Source organism: Typopeltis vanoorti, chromosome 18 (assembly GCF_054136105.1).
Source record: "Typopeltis vanoorti isolate ZY-2024b chromosome 18, IOZ_Tvanoo_1.0, whole genome shotgun sequence".
Taxonomy (NCBI): Eukaryota; Metazoa; Arthropoda; class Arachnida; order Uropygi; family Thelyphonidae; genus Typopeltis; species Typopeltis vanoorti.
In genome coordinates this window covers 72,685,392-72,692,985 of record NC_143566.1, presented here as the reverse complement: position 1 = coordinate 72,692,985, position 7,594 = coordinate 72,685,392, and the positions used below count along the sequence as shown (strand labels likewise).

At 32.2% G+C, this 7,594-nt stretch overlaps 1 long non-coding RNA gene across 1 annotated transcript; it reads left to right on the top strand.

Moving 5' to 3' along the window:
- The first annotated feature begins 1,563 nt into the window (after positions 1 to 1,563).
- Positions 1,564 to 6,921, top strand: LOC150096798 (uncharacterized). The gene is made up of 2 exons (XR_016549796.1): positions 1,564 to 1,839; positions 6,666 to 6,921. It is a non-coding gene; the product is annotated as an uncharacterized LOC150096798 (long non-coding RNA).
- Positions 6,922 to 7,594: the final 673 nt, after the last annotated feature.

Below are 7,594 nucleotides of genomic sequence, written 5' to 3'. Positions count from 1 at the left end.
CAATTTATTCAGTTTTACCGTTTCAATGCATCACCAAGTGGCGATGCATTGAAACCGTAAAACGGTGTTTACGTTTTTTAATACATTGAATAGGGATTTTAAATATTATCATTTGTAGCACCCTACAGTCAGGTTGTTGCTCTCTCCATTGCAGTAACGTTTTCTACAATAACGCACCACTTGCAGTAAGAGTCATAACATAAAGTAAGCTGGAATTCGTGATCCAGTGTGTATTCCATTTTCATACAGCAAGAATTCTTCATTTAAAAAGAGCGGTTCCCCCCTCCCCCTTCCCCCCAAAATAATAATCGACAAAGGGTTTAAAAATGTAGTTAAATTTGTTATTATGTGGAGAATGGCCTTACCCTAAGATAATCTGGAAACTCTTCTCTAAAGATCAATAATGAAAGTTTTCAGACCTTCATTAAGTAGGGTAGCGGTCTCTTACTCTTACCGGCAGTGAAAATCATCTACAATCTATAGAATTTCGAAATGATCCATATGCTTAGTGGGATTAGAACCCACCACCTAACTGCTTGCAGAGTAGACATGCCATAAATAGGATATTTAATACTAATAATATCAAATATAAATTGATAACAATATTTGATTTCAACTTATGTTGAAATCGATACTGTCCAGCTGAGAATGGGAATGATAATTTATGGTTCACCAAAGGACTCGGAAATATCTCTTCCCCCTTCCCCCATTGGAAAAATTATTTCTATGTTTTCCCATCCCGAAGCAATGTTGCGCATGTTTATGTCTCCACTCCACGAAAGGTGGTAAGCCTATAGTACATATTAGTAGAGTGCGCAGACGTAGGATATTTCATTATTTTTTAATAGTTATTTTACATAATATGCGAATTCTTGCTTTAGACACTAAACATGACACTTTTCACATTTAGGCCTGCACTAAGCGTAGTCTCAAACTAATCAGTGATATGCTACGTGTGGTGGGTGATATGGAAGTGGGTACGAATCCAATACTGACATGGGTATTTAGGAACTTATGTAATAAATGTTTTCAGTGTTCAAATCATGATCCTGTTTGTGGTGCAAAGTGGCTTAAAAAGAATTGCTTCCTAAATCTACAAACCATCGACAGTTCTAATTACTATACCGTAACATTCTTCCTTGGATGAATTCAACATTGTATAATTGCAGGGCCGTTTCTATTCCTGGATTTTAATACAAAAACAAAGCAAACAAACAAAAACAAAATGATTTACTCATCAGGAAATATAATTTCCTTGTCATACAGATGTTTTTCCTACTGGTAAATAGTTTATTATAAGGTGTATTTTACTTTGATAAAACTGTTTAAAAGGTTGTTTTTCAATATTTAATTGTTTACTAAGATTTAACCCTTTACGAATTAAACGCTTCTTGAGTGAACTTCAAAACATGTTTATTTGGTTCAGTATTTAGTAAACATATTTTATATTTAGTAAACAGAAAACGAAGTCCATGTTACTCTTTCACCACTAGGTGGCATTAAATCATTCGACGACGAAAACAATCAAATAATGATGTGCTCACTCTTTAATTGTTTTGTTCCATGAGGTCTAATCAAACTATTAATTAGGTCAATCTCTCGTGTTTATATCCGGAACACGTTCTCAATCATGTATATAAACTTTGGGGAAAATACGATAATCAGTAATTTCAGGAGTGTTCTAATACTATCTAGTTATTTCCAGAGGTTTCTTTTTTCTTTATTCTGCGTTCTTAGAAGACTTTCCTTCTATCATTACAATGAGGTATTACGATGTCGGCAAGATGCTGGCTTTTCTGGTGGTTTCTGTAGGACTGATGGTTGCCACTGGAACGTCAGGTAAATTCGTTAAAACAGACAAATGTTAGAAGCAGTAAAACAGGCTATTTATTTCCTATTTTACTGAAAAATAGTGAAATATTAAGATATAACTTTTGTTAACAAATGGAAGAAAGATCTGTTTCTAAACAAACGTGATATTTTATTAACGATTGTAGGTTACTTTGTATAACGAAATGTGGCTGTAGTTATGTTAAGACAAGTGGATTTCAAATATAATATTATTATGAATCCATTTATTAAATTATTTAGTAAATTACTTTATCAAAAGCTCTGAAGATATTCAGATACACTTTTTTTTTGAATAACGAATATAATATTGTAGTAATACTATTACAAGATGTTCCTTAAGGCATTAAATTTAAACGAACTTGAGCTCTATTTTGAGAAGATTTTATAATTTTGCAAACAGAGAATAAAATTAGCGCAAATTCAAATAGATCTTCATTCAGAATGATATTAGAAGTTATTAATACTTTATGAATTATTCATCTTTATAAGATGCAACAACAATGGAATTAGAATGTTTTACTGATTCTCTAAAATATGAACGAGAATGATATTGTATTAATTCTTTCTTTTAAGGTCACACGGTGATCAACATTCATATTTATAAATTTAGGGACACAAAAACACACGTGTTTGTTTGCCCACACAAACACACTCTTTGCCCACGTACTTCACTCCGGATATTTCGTGTGGCAAAACAATTTTTATCTTCAAAAAGACGGTACAGCCATGGGCTCTCCGCTTTCCCTCCCAATAGCTAATTTTTATATGGAAGACTTTGAGCAACGTTCTCTAGAGACAGTATGTCTAAACCCCAAAATTTGACTCAGATACTTCGACGATATTTTCGCCATTTGGCCCCACAGCTCTTAATACATTCCTTAGCCACCTAAACAAATAATACAAACGTACCTAATTCACCATTGAAATGGAAAAAAAACAACGCTCTTCCTTTCCTACACACACTGGTCACACGTCTTCACTCTGGCTGTCTCTCCTCAGTTTACTACAAACCTACACACACAGGCCAATACATACACAAAAATTCTTACCACCACCCAACACAAAAACTACGTGTCATAAGCAGCCTTAAATACAGAGCTCTAACAATTTGTTCTAATGAATGAGCTCTAAACCAGGAATACAAGATCATCAACCAAATATTTATAAAAAATGGATACAGTAAAAAAACTATTCACAAGATCCTCCATAAAGATGCCAGTAAGAACAAAAACGATTTCAGGAATGCTATTGCAATTCCTTATGTTACAGGCATTTCTGAAACATTAGACAGAACACTGCGCAACTACAACATTAAAACCACCTTTAAACCCCCCAAAAAAGTTAAGACACCTACTCAGTTCTTCTAAAGATCCTCTTCCACACCTATCCCACCCAGAGGTATACAAAATACAATGCACATGTGACATACCATACGGAGGGTAAACAGGGCGAACTATCGCAATCAGACAAGGCGAACACAAACGATACATTAAATACCTCCATTTTGGGAAAACCGGCCTTTCTGACCACGTACTCCAAACATACCACAGAATTGATTGGAAAAATACCGAGTCTTTACACCGCAGCAAAACCTGGTTTCAGAGAAAATTTAAAGTCATGTGAAATGCTCAAACACAACCCAAATCTCAACAAAAATGATTGGCTAACCATTTCAAGAATGTGAAAAACCCATCTACAATCTGTATAACAACCCAAACTAGCCGAAGAAAAATCCCACTACAAGAAGACAACCTGGTGAAGTGTTTGTAACATTCAATAGCAACTGAAAGAAATCATATTATAACAATCAGAATTCTACAAATCCAGAAGAATATTAATACGTGAGGAGCTTAGTGTAGTTTTATTAATTAATTTATTTTATTATTTATTTTTTATATTTTTTATCACTATAAGTTAGGCTAGGAAAAAAAGATTAATAATTTACGTAGATTTAGTTTACCCGTATAAAGGGCTAAAGCATGTAGCTTGGTTCCTTATACACTTGTATTCTTCCGATGATGACCTCCATACAGGGGTCGAAACGTCAAGTTTTATTTTATTACTAATTAATTAAATAATCTGTTCAACACGTGTGTTTTTGTGTCCCAAAATTTATAAATATGGATATTATATTAAGGCAATGGCAACCTTATTTGAAAATCTGATTCTTTGGCTAGTAAATTATCTGTAATCTGTAAAATCTAAATAATAAAAATAACTTAATTCAAATATGACTTTCTTCTATTCTTCTCAATAAGGTTTCAAAACAGAATGAGTTTTGTTTTGAAACATAGGCATTCCGTTTAAAACAGGATACGAACGCAGGGGTTCTCAAACAATTTTTATCAATCAGGTTTCCTTCTCGTTTTCAAAAATTACTGAACATCCCATGAGTATTCGTTTTGGTTGGCTGTATCATCAATATTTACCAATTTAAAAATTAAAGCTGAGAACTCTGCGAAATAATTCTTTATTTAACAATAACTGTAATAATGCCTTTACATACAAACATAATGTATTGTTATGAAAAATAACACTAATATACACTAATATATACACTAATAATAATAACACAAAACACAAATATTTTGACGCATCTCTTTAAAGTCTGGCTAAATAGATGATAGTTGGATTCGCAAATCTCTTCAACATTGAATCTCATGGCGATATTATGTTTTGGTTGAAGCAATGAAAAAAATCCACCTCACAAGGATTTTCTTCAGTAGTTTGTAAAGGGAGGCTTATTCTAATAGACTTTTCAAATAATTCAGGATATTGTTCTTTGATGCCGCACCAAAATTCTGGAAGTGGTAGTTTCTAAAAATCCCGTTGCAAGGTGGAGTCTGAAACCGTACCAAGGAGCTTTTCATAATCGGTTGCATTAAAGTCTATTGGTCTATCTTGTACTTTAAATGAATCTTTTGCCCATGTATTAGTTATGATTTTGTAACTTCACGCAGAGTTCCAATTGATGGCATTTTTCAGTATAAAAAGAATCGTTTTCGTTAAGCCTTGAAGTATGGGAAGTCTTCAAGTTTGCGACTATGGATACAACTTTTCCAAAACTCTGATTTACGCTTGAAAGGTCAAAATTTATCATTGACAACAAATACATTCAGTTGCTTTCCTAGAAGTAAGAGATTCGCTTCGTTCAATTCTGAGAAAATATCTGTCAAATATTGAAGTCTGAATAGCTATATTATTTTGTCAGTCTCTCCAAATAAACATTGTGTGAAAACGTAGCTAGTTCTGTACGTAATTTGAATAATCGAAAAAGTTCTTTTCCTCGAGGCAACTATCGTACTTAGCTATGTACTGGCAGGGCTTTATAAGTATTTCCCATTTCGTCACACAGAATATTAAAATTGCGTGTACTTAGGGGTCTAGTTTTAATAAAAAAATTGTGATTTTCGCTACTTTATCAAGGACATTCTTAAGTGTTCATTGGCATTTTTAGTGCGAGGGAGTGACACTAGAAAATACGAATACTAGTTAGCCTTGTTATAACTTCCTAAATTCGTGCAAAGGCGTCAGCAGTTTTAATTAACATCATAGCTTTTGCACCATCGTTGCAAACGTCAACAAAATTTTTCCAACATAAACTGCGAGATTCAAAAAACCTTTTTCAGGACAGTGAAGCAGCAACTTCACTGGTAAGAAATGCGTTCACTAAAATTTAGAAGTCGATGGCGCGAATGGGATTTCAAAAAGGGAGACTTTTGATCACCATTTTTAAGCCCATAATCTTTAAATAATATTAGATTTTTATGTAATATAAAATACTTCTAGATTCACAAATAATTAGTTTTAGAAAATATCATAAAAAATTGAATTTATTTCTAAGAAATATTTTCCTCAAAAAAGAGGAGAAATTGTACTTCTTGATGTTTTTGCGTAGACGCTGACATTTCAAATGATGGTCATGACACACAATCTCAATGTTAAGTGAAAAGTAAGTGCTTGCTACTAACTCCAACTCCTATAATAAAGGACTTTTAGTAACTTCATAGACAGCATTCTGCGACTATGTAGTAAAAGCACAATGCGCTCCAGCGCTGATGGCGTCTCGATGAGGGCTAAGTCTTTTGACCGTAGTTTGTAGAACTCAAGTAATTCATGAAACTGTTCCAAAGAACATACAGGAATCGGCTGAAACCCACTTCTGGGAATAATGAAGATTTTAATAGTGAAAAATCTAGTAAACAAAATAGACAACAAGTACCTTCTGCTATACGTCAAAGCGAATATGTAACCTTTCAAAGAAACTCGAGGAGCAGCTGTCAGGGATCCGTGGGGTCCGCAGATCACACTTTGAGAACACTGCTCTATAAAAACAACAACGCTTTGAAATTCTTTATATAAATTATGTCGCTGTTTTGAAAACAAGTTTTTTTGTTGTGATTTTCAGTAATTATTTTTGTTTACAAATTAATTATTGATATTTTTATAGTCTATGTATCTCTGAATTATTAACATAGCGTAACATGCGCGTGAAATTATAAATATTTACAAATGAAGGCAAAATGGAATCGAATTATATTACTTCGATGTTGTTTAAACTATTTCAAATATCGCTTCTAAACATAAAAATTATTTACTGTTATTTGAGAACAAATAACTTGAACCAATTTCGCGTCACCTTCCAGGTTATGCTTGAGTTCTCTTATTATTATTTTTGTTGTTTCTGCAATATGACGATGTTATGCAGTTTATTTTTGTAATTTGATTAATTTTGAATGCATATTTCCTACGTAACAGCGTTATATTATATTTGTGATATATCCAATAATACATTGCTTTTTTTTTAATTTTAGATCCATCTACACGCTGCTGTGATTTTATCTGCGCACAAGACTGTAACAATCTTTATTATAATAGAACAAAAGTCCCCAATGAGCTTTGCCACAATTGTAAAAAACCCTTTGTCTGCTATGATGTATCGAAATGCAATCCTTGTCCAATAAACTAAAGAATGAAATACAATTGTTTACTCACGAAGATATATTAAAATAATTAATAAAGTGAGGAATTTCATATTCTAAAAGGTTTTAATAAATACTTTATTTCGTGCATTGTGTCTGAGTTTGAATAACATATACAATAATTTCCAACACCTCTTTAATGTAAAATATACATGTATAAAATAAAGAAGTGAAATAAAATTTTAAACTAAACAAATGTTGCTTGTAATATTTTTTAAATAAAAGATCTTTCTTTCTACAAATGGTTATAATTTTAAACTTATGAATTTATCATTTCAAATGATATTCTTTTAAATACGTTTTTCACTTGATCCTATAATAATCAATAATGATTATCAATGATCAATAAGGAATTAGAACGTATAGATAAAGCAAACCATTTCACCTACCTTGGCACAAATTTTACTGAATATGGCAAATTAAATATGGAAATAGACAATAGAATTAAATTAGCTGCATACATGACAGTGCTCAAACCGATTTTAACTTATGGATCTGAGAGTTTGGTTAGAAATCGGTTTGAACACCATTATTTAGCGAGGAATTTCATAAACCAAACGTTCATAATATTAATGTAAGATAAATATATATTTTAATTGTTGAGGTGACGAAATAATACTATATGATGTAGTTCTACATACATTTTCGCTTTTGAACAGACGTTCTGAATCAAAAAAAGCTTGAATCACAGATATTTCAGATGTCTGGCCGAATACCATCTATTCTAGTATTTCACATACATCAGTGATATATTTATCTAC